The sequence below is a fragment of the Octopus bimaculoides genome, unplaced genomic scaffold (genome assembly GCF_046866305.1).
Source record: "Octopus bimaculoides isolate indiv1 unplaced genomic scaffold, ASM4686630v1 contig132, whole genome shotgun sequence".
Lineage (NCBI taxonomy): Eukaryota > Metazoa > Mollusca > Cephalopoda > Octopoda > Octopodidae > Octopus > Octopus bimaculoides.
The window spans coordinates 17310-32833 of NW_028315382.1; positions in this window are offsets into that span (position 1 = coordinate 17310).

Sequence of the window (15524 nt, forward strand, 5' to 3'; positions counted from 1 at the left end):
TTCATTCTAAGACAATGTGGTAAGAACCTTATGTGGTTGATAAGTTTCGATAAAGAATACTGTGTGAATACAAGGACAACTGTATTTAGTAAACAAGTGTATTTCATGATTCAACACATTAAAAAAATCAAAAAAATCTGACGTTCAAATGTTGTTGGTTGATATTTTGCTCGTTGTTTGCATATCATGTTTTCTGTTATAGTTGGCAAATTGCCAAAGGTAAGTAGTTTTTCTATTTCATGATTCGACATAAGAAACAAAAAAAAAAAAAACAATCTGACTTTAAAAAAAAATAATAATTTGACTTTAACCCTTTCGTTACTATATTTCTGGCCAAAATACACCCCTCATGAGTTTCAATTAAATTCTAAAATAATCATGAATTTAGACTAGTCTCATTAAACACCTGTAACTTTTTTATTTATCAACATATTAATGTGATATTTGGAACATAATTAAAGAAAGGGTTCTTAATCAATTCTATTGCATAAGTTTTGTCTCACAGTTCTGCACGTACTGGGGGGGGGGGGGGTACTGCTAGTGTCTCTCACATGTATATATTGGTTCAGCTTCACGAATTGTACTCGTTCATAATACTGGAAATATATTCATCGCTAAAAGGTTCCTGATCGCTCCAGTAATTTGTTATTCTGGGTAACTGTCTAATATCCATGATAATATTTATGGCAAAAAATGCCCGTATTTCATCTACAGTTGCAGGAAACTGCAAGCGATCTTTTTTTTCCCGGTTCGTTTACATTCTTCGTAACGGTTTGTTTCCGCAGTAATCAGTTGAAACAAGCATGAAAAGGAAGTCTAAAGGTTTCGCTTCCTGAGAAAGACTATGGCTAGACCCTGTTTCCTCACAAAAATTGTTAATAAAAACGTTTGTTTTAATTTTTACTCCATTCTGGTGTAAAATCACCCTCGCTGTCACCGTCGCCGCTTTCAGAATCGCTGATTTCGGTTTCGGATCCAGAAATATCCGATTCCTTATTGTTCACCACGTGCTTTTGTAGCTCATTCATTCTTTTCTTCGATATCTCCATATCTTCTGTTGAAAAACCTTCAAATTCGGAATCACTGCTTGATAGCATGAAACTCCTCTCCATCTTCAAAGTTGAAAAAAATCAACGCCGCAAAAAATGTGGAAAGAAATCTTCCAAAATTCACTGAGTTCAAATATCAGGCCAAACAATGTGGGAGACAATAACTCAACTGTTTGCAAAGTGAAATCAGGTGTTTTAACGACTGTATTAACGAGATTTGGGTTCAAATATACATTTAAATAACAATGGGTATGCTCGGCCGGCTACGGCCGGGTTAGTCTTATGAACCAAAAATTTTTTGGGCCGGCTACGGCCGGGTTAGTAACGAAAGGGTTAAAAAAAAAAAATAATAATCTGAATTTAAAAAAAAAAACAATCTGACTTTAAAAATAAAAAATTTGACTTTAAAAAAAAAAATAATAATCTGACTTAAAAAAAAAATCTGACGTTCAAATGTTGTTGGTTGATATTTTGCTCGTTGTTTGCATATCATGTTTTCTGTTATAGTTGGCAAATTGCCAAAGGTAAGTAGTTTTTCTTATTTTGTTGAGTATTTGCTGTTTTTCTTATTTTGTTGAGGGTTTGTTGTTAGGATTGGGGTTCAGACTTTAGACTATATTAGGGTTAGCTTGGGGATTTGTGAACGGTTTTTAGAGAGAATAGTTAGGTAAGAGATCAAAGTTTGAACTAGGGGTTAGGCTTTGTGGCGATGGGGAGGGTAGAGATTAAACAGGATCAGTACTGAAGATGAAGGTTTATTGCGAGTGTTGATCATGGTTTAATGTTGGGTTTAGCAGTGAAAGACAGGGATGAGGGCTAAGGTGAATGTTTTGTGCGATCATGCCTCATCCCCTACTAGAATAGGAGGGAAGAGGTAGGCCCAGGAAGACCTGGGATGAGGTGGTGAGGCACGACCTTCGAACATTGGGCCTCACCGAGGGATGACTTCTGACTGAGACCTTTGGAAATATGCTGTGCGCGAGAAGACTCGGCAAGCCAAGTGAGACCTAAATCTAAGGCCTCAGCCAGTCCACTTATGCGTACCTTTCTTCATTGGACACTAAACTCCACTTGCGAAGACCTGTTGAGGCAAGTGAAATTGAAATCGAGTTGAATTGGACGCTAAACTCCACTTGCGAAGACCGGTTGAGGCAAGTGAAATCGAAATCGAGTAAAATTCGATGATTGGCACCCATGCCAATGTCGTCTCCTTCATTAGACACAAAACTCAGCTTGCGAAGACTTATTGGGGCAAGCGAAAGCGAAATTGTGATGGCACCTGTGACCAGCGTCGCCTTTCTGGCACTTGTGCCTGCGGCATATGTAAGGACTTTCGAGCGAGATCGTTGCCAGTGCCCCTGGACTGGCTCTTGTGCGGGTGGCACATAAAATACACCATTTTGAGCATGGCCGTTGCCAGTACAGCATGACTGGCCTTCGGGCCGGTGGCAAGTAAAAAACACCCACTACACTCTCTGAGTGGTTGGCGTTAGGAAGGGCATCCAGCTGTAGAAACTCTGCCAAATCAGATTGGAACCTGGTGTAGCCATCTGGTTTCACCAGTCCTCAGTCAAATTGTCCAACCCATGCTAGCATGGAAAGCGGACGTTAAACGACGACGATGATGATATATATATATATATATATATATATAAATTGGAAATGTAAAATAAAAACAAAAGAGAAAGGATTCTGTATATATATATATATATATATATATATATATATATATACACATATATATATATATATATATATATATATATATATATACATATATATATATATATATATATATATATATATATATATATATATATATATATACATGTATACTCTTTTACTCTTTTACTTGTTTCAGTCTTTTGACTGTGGCCATGCTGTAACACCACTTTTAGTCGAGCAAATCGACCCCAGGATTTATTCTTTGGAAGCCTAGTACTTATTCTATCGGTCTCTTTTTGCCGAACCGCTAAGTTACGGGGGACATAAACACACCAGCATCGGTTGTTATGTGATGTTTGGGGGACAAACACAGACACTCATACACACATACATAGATATATACGACGGGCTTCTTTCAGTTTCCGTCTACCAAATCCACTCGTACATACATCTATACATATATATATATATACATATGTATGTATATATATATATATGTATGTATGTACATATGTATGTATGTATGTATATATATATATATATATATATATATATATATATATATATATATATATATACATATATATGTATGTATGAATGCATGTATGTATGAATAAATGAGTGTGTGGGTATGTATGTAGATATGTATGTATGTATGTATGAATAGACAGACATACATGAGGTGTGTCTGACAGATAGTGTTAGGCTCCATTAAACTTGAAATATGATATCCCTGGAGTTACTGGTCATCCATGGGATAATTACAATTTAAGTAGAGAGATTTTTTATTCTATTTGTCTATACCACTTGTCTAGAAGATAAAAGGATGTGTGTATATATGTAAATGTATGTAAATGGTAATTAGAAGTATATAAAACCCAAAAGAATGAAGAATTCGAATAATAATGAAAATAAACTTAAAACTATAAAGAAACATAAAGAAACATATATATGGTGCCGGGGTGGCTATGTGAATGGGCGAAGGGGTGGCTGTGTGGTAAGTAGCTTTCTTACCAACCATATGGTTGTGGGTTTAGTCCCACTGCATAGTACCTTGGGCAAGTGACTTCAACTATAGACTCGGGCCGACCAAAGCCTTGTGAGTCGATTTGGTAGACGGAAACTGAAAGAAGCCCGTCGTATCTATCTATCTATATATATATATATATATGTGTGTTTATGTTTGTGTTTGTGCCCCTAGCATTGCTGGACAACCGATGCCGGTGTGTTTACGTCCCCGTAACTTAGTGGTTTGGCAAAAGAGACCGATAGAATAAGTCCTGGGGTCATTGTGCTCAGCTAAAGGTGGTGCTCCAGCATGGCCGCAGTGAAATGATTGAAACAAGTAAAAGAGAAAAGATATGTATATATATATTATTAATTTTTCTATATGTGATAGTGGATTTTCATCGATGAGTTCTTGAAAATTGGTTCTTTTCTTGAATGGATACAACGAATGTATGCATATATGCACATATATAACCTTTCTTATATGCACATATATAACCTTGCTTATATGCACATATATAACCTTGCTTATATGCACATATATAACCTTGCTTATATGCACGTATATAACCTGGCGTATACGTATATACAAGTACACACGCTCATATTGACACTCACACACACTCACAAATATACGTATAATCTTAAAGTATACACACATATACGCTTATCCATCACTACACCTATACATATATACACATATATACACACACACATACATATATACAAATATATATGACACTAATACAAGGATAACGGTTAAATTCAAACATGCATTTTTTTAATATTGTTATTTTATTATAACCTTTTTTTTAACACACATAAACATGCCACACATAGATGTATCTACACATACTCATATCTACACATGTTCATACGCACATAGTCATATACACAACGCGCAACACATACACACACGTGCACACACATATGCATCTGCACATACGTACATACATATCAAACTATATACGCTCATACGGTTATATATAACTACATATATGTATGTATTATGCATCTCAACATGTATGTAGGGAATGGAATTCCACATGTAAAAGAGAGAGGAGGGTGATTATAGAGGTGTACTCCCGAGTGGAATCTGGATGTTACCCCATTCGCATTTACGGTTGAGAGAGGGTTTGTGTTCCTGTATACAGACAGCTTCAGTGAATTGTCTCAGCATTGCATCAGTGGGATGTGTGGATAAGATATTTAAATTAAGTCTCCCTAACGAGCCCTTGTGGCAGTCTACAGCATGCTGGTAGAAGATGGAGTTTGGTTTCTTTTCAATGCAGTTGTCCAGGTGTTCTTTGAGCCTATCATTGATACTCCTAGAAGTCTCATCAATGTATGACCCTGGGTTAGTCGCGCAAGCTCCTTATTGGCACTTGATCTGGTATACAGTGTTCTTGGTTTTGCAGTTCACGTGTGGGTTTGTAGGACATACTGCACAATTATTTTGACAGATGATTCTATCAAACGGATATGATCTACATAATACAGATTTGATAGTCCTACCTGTCTTTTCTACAACTTTGATCTTAAGGCCAGTTTTGTGCAGGATTTTCTTGAATGCCTTACTTAATACGTTCTTAGGTGTAGCATCAACAAACATTACACTGTGAAACTTCTTGTTATCATACGAAGTATCGTTCTTATTTCTTTTGTTGGCCTCCCCCTCTAACCTATTCCAGAACTTGTTGCGGTACAGGGGCCATATACCGTTTTCAGCATCTCTTAGGATGCGTTCGAATTTTGTTTTCGCTCCATTGTACACCCTGATTCTATAATGCTGTGTGTATCCGGAACGTTGCATTCGGAATATATGGTGCTGGATGTGTTGTTGTCGTTGTTGTGGTTGGCATAGTGGCGATACTTTCCTCATTACACCAACTAAGGCTGCTATGAGGATGTTGACCTTGGCAGTACTTGACATCGCAGAGTCACTACGGGTTACCCGTGGATCAGCCACAGGTTTAGAGTAGTGTGAGTGGAGTAGACAGGGTTGAACAGTTCCGTCAATTCTTGTATTTTCTCTCCAGAGCTCAGTATCTAGGACGGGTAACTGTTACTGGGGTGTTTAGAGCGGTAGTCTACGGTAGCCGTTCTACTGCTGATATGGATAGGGTCAGCCATGTGTTGTATAGCTGTCATCACCTGTTGCTCATTTAGGGGAGTGTTCGTATCTGTATGTGTATCTGTATTATTATTACATTTCACGACGAGGTTAATGTGGTCGACTTATCGAGAGTACATGGCTAAGTGGATGTTACGGGTCGCAAAGCACTCTGTAAAATTAGCTATGCACTTAGCTATGTACACTCGATACGTTAACGACAGTACCTTCCTTGTGTTTCAAACCACAAGACGGACGTTTTGCGGAGATTGTGAGTTCGAAACTCACCCGGGGCACAAATTCTTTTTGTGTCTTTCTACCGTGAATCTTTAAATATATTATATCTACATATATATATGTAAACATGACAGTTGACCATTTACGTATATAGAGATATATTTCATGCACTTGTGTGTATATACATATACCTATACTTTCGACTAAATATATTTGAGTGGGGACGACCTTGAAGATCAACATTGAAGTTAGACAGAGATTCTGAGGTCGAAACTCGTTAGGAGCACAATTTTTTTTTTAACGTACTTTTATCATCAAACTTTAGATATATCATTTTGTAGAAATATGTAAATATATTTGACGATTTAAGTATCTGTATATTTAACGTGAATGTATATATAACGTTCATATATATATATATATATATACAGAGAGAGAGAGAGGGGGGCACACACATATACTTTTATCGCATAATCATCTGTGTACATGCAAATTGGTGGGTTAGGGTTAGGGTTAGGGTTAGAGTTAGGGTTAATTGTTTCAGAATCGTTTGTTTATGTAGTCGGCGCTTAATGTATATCGGCTGAATGGACGTCAGTGATTGGTTGAAATTACAGAAATACGACAACTTTAACATGGAATAATTTATGGATTTCTTTTTTTTTTAAAGAAGACTAAGAGAAAAAGATGTTTTATATGACACATTCTACCAGTGTTCCAAGTTTCAAAGTGTCTCGTTAATGAAAAATGTGGCCCCCGTTTTAAAAAAGATCCGGGTTAGGGTTAGAGTTAGGGTTAGGGTTAGGGTTAAAGCAAATTTAAAACGAAAAAAGCAAATAAAACGAAGAATCGTTTGTTTATGTAGTCGGCACTTAATGTATATCGGCTGAATGGACGTCAGTGATTGGCTGAAATTATCGAAATAAGACAATTTTTTACATGAAATAAATTCGAATACAAAAATATTTTTCTGTTCTATAAAATAAAATAGATAAGTATACGAAGTTTGAAAGTCTTTCGGTACCAAAAACACTACGTAAAACATTAATGAAAAATGTGGCCCCCGTTTTAAAAAAGATCCTATATATATACAATGATAATAATAAAGTGACAACAAAAGAATGAAACCTCAATATTAGGTAAATATAGCATTATTTATATATGTATATAGATAGGACAATCAGTAAGTTGTCATAATAGTGTTTGGAGTGTGGATATGTGTATACATATGAGTACGTACATGCACATATATGTTTGTGTGTGTATGCCCATATACATGTTTGTGTGAGTGTGTATGTATGTAGACATTATGAACACAGGAGGTGTTTCTTTCTTTTTTTTATAAATCTCCTTTTACAAAACCACTACATTATAGGGATGTCAAAAAACCGACACCAGCCCCTAAGTGATGGCCTTGAAAAATTCTGTTTTAGTCGAATGAATCGAATCCAGCACTTATTTTGGTCTGCTTTGCTGAACTGCTAGGTTATAGGAGCATAAACACCAACACCAGTTATCAAGCAGTGATGAGAGACAGACACACAGACATGAGGAGACACACACACATATATATTCGATGGGCTTCTTTCAGTTTCCATCCACCAAAACCACTCACAAGGCTTTGGTCGGCTTGAGACTATAGCAGAAGACACTTGCTCAAGGTGGCACGCAGTGAGACTGAACCCAGAACCATGTGGTTGGGAAGCAAGCCTCTTACTACACATAATATATAACAAAGATGGTGGGATAGGCTGGAAGTATTAGGTAAGTGATGACGTATGAACGGTCAAGGGGCCTTGCCAGTAAGACAGACATGTGAGCAGAAGGACAACTAGTGCGTATGACTTTTGCTTTCGGGCTTTCGCTTGGGACAGACATGGTGACCCCGCAAGAGTTCAGGGAAATTGGCGTTAGGTTCTGGCCAGAGGTTAGGTCGGTGTATCCTAAGTGGACAGTATAAATGTTGCGAGAGGACCCATGTGACAGATGAACCAAGCTTTTTAGCCCATTTCACACACCTGCTTATACCCACTGATCCACTGACTTGTACGAGTTAAGGCAGCTGGTGTATATATATATATATACAAACATATATGCCGTGTGTAGCATCGTGTGAAAGAGGGAGGCTAGTATATATTATATAAAAAAAACTTTAAGGCGCTGCTCCAGCATGGCCGCAGTCTAATGAATGAAACAAGTAAAAGAAAGAAAGGAACATGAGAAAAAAACCCCCATACATTTCGTACGTATACCTGCGGCTAAAGACACGCAGCTAGCTTTACTGATTGAGTGTGACAAGGGACGGATTGATGTCTAGCAAGATATATTTAAACGAAGTCTATGAAAAGCATTCGACAATCCAGAATCGACCCACCCTCTCTGATCGAAGTAACCAAGTCTCGGAGGTAAATTCTTCCATTTATTGTGAGATGATGGGGGGTGGATTGGTTCGCAAAAGTTTTGCTTCGTCTCGACGTTTCCATGGAACCTTTGATTTCTTTGTAGGATGCCAAGAAGATTCCGTCCAGATTCTCTGTTGTCGGCTGAATTCCTGATTGTTGTTTCTAAGTTATTTGTGGATGTAAGGTCGGTGGAGTTGCCTCCCCTTGTCCGTCTCTGGTTTGTGTTCGATAAGCCTGGGTTCATTTCTGTGTATGTTTTTGGTTTATTTTCCTTCAGCAAGGGCTTAACCGATGCCTATACTACGATGAACTGTGTTTCGTAGTTAATAAACAAATTGCTTTGTCTTTGCCAGCCTTGTAGCGAGTTTGTTTCTTCAGCTTCACAAGTTGTTTGCCACAGTTTAAAGACACTTTCCAAGCGTTGACCATCTCAATGTTTCTTTAATTCGTTGTAGATTTCCTCATCAATGTTCTTTAATTTTTCTTCATTGCTCAGCGCTCTAAGCTTAAGCAGTTCTATTTCTGTCTTCATGTTTTCCAAGTGTTAGTTTCTCCCATAATTGTCTTTGTTGGTCCTGTTCGTTTGGAATACGTTTAATTTGGAGTTTATGAGGCAGAATTTAACCAGTGTTCATAAATTTCTGCCTTGTGCTTGTTTTTGATCATGTTCCAGAAAGTAACCTTTCTGGCTTTAAGTTTTTCATTCTATATGTGTATAATGCGGTTTTTAATTGATAGTGGAGGGGGATGGGCTTCTATCTTGTGTATCATCTTTAGGTGGATTTTCATTTAAGCAATTATTATGTGGTAAAGAATGAAGAGTGGTGCATAATTTGGACAAATGTTGATTGAGCTGTTGCAGGGATTGTTCTTTCTCTTCTTTTCCTCTTCTTTTCCTCTTGTGTGGAGCGAGTGAGTTCATCAGTGTTGCTAATCAAAAGTCTCAAATTCGTGTTCATCTCTCTCAGTTCCTTAAGAGTCTCTTCATTCCTTAAGAGTCTCTGCGTCTCAAGAAGATTAAGTTTGTCCAAAGACACCTGGAAAAGGTTTAGTTTTTGAAAGCATTATATTTCGGTTGCCTAGTTCCATGAGAGTTACCTTGTCTGTTGGAATACATTTTTAGATTACTGGCGTGTACAATACATGCTCACACATGTATGTATCATCATCATCATCATCATCGTTTAACGTCCGCTTTCCATGCTAGCATGGGTTGGACGATTTGACTGAGGACTGGTGAAACCGGATGGCAACACCAGGCTCCAGTCTGATTTGGCAGAGTTTCTACAGCTGGATGCCCTTCCTAACGCCAACCACTCAGAGAGTGTAGTGGGTGCTTTTACGTGTCACCCGCACGAAAACGGCCACGCTCGAAATGGTGTCTTTTATGTGCCACCCGCACAAGCCAGTCCAGGGGCACTGGCAACGATCTCGCTCGAAAATCCTACAGGAGCCAGTCAGGCGGTACTGGCAACGGCCACGCTCAAAATGGTGCATCTCATGTGCCACCCGCACAAGAACCAGTCCAGGGTCACTGGCAACGATCTTACTTGGCTTGCCGGGTCTTCTCACGCACAGCCCATTTCCAAAGGTCTCGGTCCGTAGTCATCGCCTCGGTGAGGCCCAATGTACGAAGGTCTTGCCTCACCACCTCAGCCCAGGTCTTCCTGGGCCTACCTCTTCCACGGGTTCCCTCAACTGTTAGGGTGTGGCACTTTTTCACGCAGCTATCCTCCTCCATTCTCACCACATGTCCATACCAGCGCAATCGTCTCTCTTGCACGCCACAACTGATGCTTCTAATGTTCAGCTTTTCTCTCAAGATACTTACACTCTGACGGGTATTCACATTGACATTACACATCCAACGGAGCATACTGGCTTCATTCCTTGCGAGCTTACGTATGTCCTCAGCAGTTACAGCCCATGTTTCACTGCCATGTAGCATGGTTGTTCGTACGCATGCGTCATACAGTCTGCCTTTTACTCTGAGTGAGAGTCCCTTTGTCGCCAGCAGGGGTAAGAGCTCTCTAAACTTTGCCCAGGCTATTCTTATTCTAGCAGCTACACTTTCAGCGCACCCACCCCCACTACTAACTTGGTCGCCCAGATAGCGGAAGCTATCGACTACCTCTAGTTTTTCACCCTGGAATGAGATAGAAGTTGTTTCCTGTTTGTTTGCAGTCTTTATTGCACCTGAACATCTGCCACAAACAAAAACTAACTTGCTAGTTAACCTGCCTTTGATGTTGCTGCACCTCTTATGTGTCCATAGCTTGCACCGGGTACATCTTATAGAGTTACTACCTACTCCTTTTCTACATACTGAGCAGGGCCATCTACCTGAAGGGGTTTGTGTTTTATCTACCTTCCTACTTATTAGGATTTTGGTTTTAGCTAGGTTGACTCTAAGGCCCTTCAATTCTAGACCTTGCTTCCACACCTGAAACTTCTCCTCTAGTTCTGATAGTGACTGCGCAATTAGGGCAAGGTCATCAGCATAGAGGAGCTCCCAGGGGCAACCTGTCTTGAACTCCTCTGTGATTGCCTGGAGGACTATGGTAAATAATAGGGGGCTGAGGACAGAACCTTGGTGGACCCCTACCTCTACCCGGAATTCATTGCTGTACTCATTTCCAACCCTCACCTTACTGGCCGCATCTCTGTACATGGCTCGCACAGCTCTCACTAGCCATTCTTCTATCCCAAGTTTCCTCATTGACCACCAGATAAGGGATCGGGGGACCCTGTCAAAGGCTTTCTCCATGTCAACGAAAGCCAGGTACAGAGGTTTATCCTTGGCTAGGTATTTCTCTTGCAACTGTCTATACATATATATATATATATATATATATATATATATATATATATATATATATATAGGTAAGTGGTAGGTTTGCCTCGATCCTTCAGGGGTAGTCTGAAGCATCCAAGCAACCAGGGGATGTTTAAATCCGGAGGCACTCCTGGGGATCACCTGTATGGGTACCGTCATGGGAAGAGGGCGTCCAGAGGCAGGTAATATGTTGCTTAAACCGTAGTTTATGCATTTACTTGGAGGACAATCAGTAAGTTGTCATAATAGTGTTTGGAGTGTGGATATGTGTATACATATGAGTACGTACATGCACATATATGTTTGTGTGTGTATGCCCATATACATGTTTGTGTGAGTGTGTATGTATGTAGACATTATGAACACAGGAGGTGTTTCTTTCTTTTTTTTATAAATCTCCTTTTACAAAACCACTACATTATAGGGATGTCAAAAAACCGACACCAGCCCCTAAGTGATGGCCTTGAAAAATTCTGTTTTAGTCGAATGAATCGAATCCAGCACTTATTTTGGTCTGCTTTGCTGAACTGCTAGGTTATAGGAGCATAAACACCAACACCAGTTATCAAGCAGTGATGAGAGACAGACACACAGACATGAGGAGACACACACACATATATATTCGATGGGCTTCTTTCAGTTTCCATCCACCAAAACCACTCACAAGGCTTTGGTCGGCTTGAGACTATAGCAGAAGACACTTGCTCAAGGTGGCACGCAGTGAGACTGAACCCAGAACCATGTGGTTGGGAAGCAAGCCTCTTACTACACATAATATATAACAAAGATGGTGGGATAGGCTGGAAGTATTAGGTAAGTGATGACGTATGAACGGTCAAGGGGCCTTGCCAGTAAGACAGACATGTGAGCAGAAGGACAACTAGTGCGTATGACTTTTGCTTTCGGGCTTTCGCTTGGGACAGACATGGTGACCCCGCAAGAGTTCAGGGAAATTGGCGTTAGGTTCTGGCCAGAGGTTAGGTCGGTGTATCCTAAGTGGACAGTATAAATGTTGCGAGAGGACCCATGTGACAGATGAACCAAGCTTTTTAGCCCATTTCACACACCTGCTTATACCCACTGATCCACTGACTTGTACGAGTTAAGGCAGCTGGTGTATATATATATATATACAAACATATATGCCATGTGTAGCATCGTGTGAAAGAGGGAGGCTAGTATATATTATATAAAAAAAACTTTAAGGCGCTGCTCCAGCATGGCCGCAGTCTAATGAATGAAACAAGTAAAAGAAAGAAAGGAACATGAGAAAAAAAACCCCATACATTTCGTACGTATACCTGCGGCTAAAGACACGCAGCTAGCTTTACTGATTGAGTGTGACAAGGGACGGATTGATGTCTAGCAAGATATATTTAAACGAAGTCTATGAAAAGCATTCGACAATCCAGAATCGACCCACCCTCTCTGATCGAAGTAACCAAGTCTCGGAGGTAAATTCTTCCATTTATTGTGAGATGATGGGGGGTGGATTGGTTCGCAAAAGTTTTGCTTCGTCTCGACGTTTCCATGGAACCTTTGATTTCTTTGTAGGATGCCAAGAAGATTCCGTCCAGATTCTCTGTTGTCGGCTGAATTCCTGATTGTTGTTTCTAAGTTATTTGTGGATGTAAGGTCGGTGGAGTTGCCTCCCCTTGTCCGTCTCTGGTTTGTGTTCGATAAGCCTGGGTTCATTTCTGTGTATGTTTTTGGTTTATTTTCCTTCAGCAAGGGCTTAACCGATGCCTATACTACGATGAACTGTGTTTCGTAGTTAATAAACAAATTGCTTTGTCTTTGCCAGCCTTGTAGCGAGTTTGTTTCTTCAGCTTCACAAGTTGTTTGCCACAGTTTAAAGACACTTTCCAAGCGTTGACCATCTCAATGTTTCTTTAATTCGTTGTAGATTTCCTCATCAATGTTCTTTAATTTTTCTTCATTGCTCAGCGCTCTAAGCTTAAGCAGTTCTATTTCTGTCTTCATGTTTTCCAAGTGTTAGTTTCTCCCATAATTGTCTTTGTTGGTCCTGTTCGTTTGGAATACGTTTAATTTGGAGTTTATGAGGCAGAATTTAACCAGTGTTCATAAATTTCTGCCTTGTGCTTGTTTTTGATGATGTTCCAGAAAGTAACCTTTCTGGCTTTAAGTTTTTCATTCTATATGTGTATAATGCAGTTTTTAATTGATAGTGGAGGGGGATGGGCTTCTATCTTGTGTATCATCTTTAGGTGGATTTTCATTTAAGCAATTATTATGTGGTAAAGAATGAAGAGTGGTGCATAATTTGGACAAATGTTGATTGAGCTGTTGCAGGGATTGTTCTTTCTCTTCTTTTCCTCTTCTTTTCCTCTTGTGTGGAGCGAGTGAGTTCATCAGTGTTGCTAATCAAAAGTCTCAAATTCGTGTTCATCTCTCTCAGTTCCTTAAGAGTCTCTTCATTCCTTAAGAGTCTCTGCGTCTCAAGAAGATTAAGTTTGTCCAAAGACACCTGGAAAAGGTTTAGTTTTTGAAAGCATTATATTTCGGTTGCCTAGTTCCATGAGAGTTACCTTGTCTGTTGGAATACATTTTTAGATTACTGGCGTGTACAATACATGCTCACACATGTATGTATCATCATCATCATCATCATCGTTTAACGTCCGCTTTCCATGCTAGCATGGGTTGGACGATTTGACTGAGGACTGGTGAAACCGGATGGCAACACCAGGCTCCAGTCTGATTTGGCAGAGTTTCTACAGCTGGATGCCCTTCCTAACGCCAACCACTCAGAGAGTGTAGTGGGTGCTTTTACGTGTCACCCGCACGAAAACGGCCACGCTCGAAATGGTGTCTTTTATGTGCCACCCGCACAAGCCAGTCCAGGGGCACTGGCAACGATCTCGCTCGAAAATCCTACAGGAGCCAGTCAGGCGGTACTGGCAACGGCCACGCTCAAAATGGTGCATCTCATGTGCCACCCGCACAAGAACCAGTCCAGGGTCACTGGCAACGATCTTACTTGGCTTGCCGGGTCTTCTCACGCACAGCCCATTTCCAAAGGTCTCGGTCCGTAGTCATCGCCTCGGTGAGGCCCAATGTACGAAGGTCTTGCCTCACCACCTCAGCCCAGGTCTTCCTGGGCCTACCTCTTCCACGGGTTCCCTCAACTGTTAGGGTGTGGCACTTTTTCACGCAGCTATCCTCCTCCATTCTCACCACATGTCCATACCAGCGCAATCGTCTCTCTTGCACGCCACAACTGATGCTTCTAATGTTCAGCTTTTCTCTCAAGATACTTACACTCTGACGGGTATTCACATTGACATTACACATCCAACGGAGCATACTGGCTTCATTCCTTGCGAGCTTACGTATGTCCTCAGCAGTTACAGCCCATGTTTCACTGCCATGTAGCATGGTTGTTCGTACGCATGCGTCATACAGTCTGCCTTTTACTCTGAGTGAGAGTCCCTTTGTCGCCAGCAGGGGTAAGAGCTCTCTAAACTTTGCCCAGGCTATTCTTATTCTAGCAGCTACACTTTCAGCGCACCCACCCCCACTACTAACTTGGTCGCCCAGATAGCGGAAGCTATCGACTACCTCTAGTTTTTCACCCTGGAATGAGATAGAAGTTGTTTCCTGTTTGTTTGCAGTCTTTATTGCACCTGAACATCTGCCACAAACAAAAACTAACTTGCTAGTTAACCTGCCTTTGATGTTGCTGCACCTCTTATGTGTCCATAGCTTGCACCGGGTACATCTTATAGAGTTACTACCTACTCCTTTTCTACATACTGAGCAGGGCCATCTACCTGAAGGGGTTTGTGTTTTATCTACCTTCCTACTTATTAGGATTTTGGTTTTAGCTAGGTTGACTCTAAGGCCCTTCAATTCTAGACCTTGCTTCCACACCTGAAACTTCTCCTCTAGTTCTGATAGTGACTGCGCAATTAGGGCAAGGTCATCAGCATAGAGGAGCTCCCAGGGGCAACCTGTCTTGAACTCCTCTGTGATTGCCTGGAGGACTATGGTAAATAATAGGGGGCTGAGGACGGAACCTTGGTGGACCCCTACCTCTACCCGGAATTCATTGCTGTACTCATTTCCAACCCTCACCTTACTGGCCGCATCTCTGTACATGGCTCGCACAGCTCTCACTAGCCATTCTTCTATCCCAAGTTTCCTCATTGACCACCAGATAAGGGATCGGGGGACCCTGTCAAAGGCTTTCT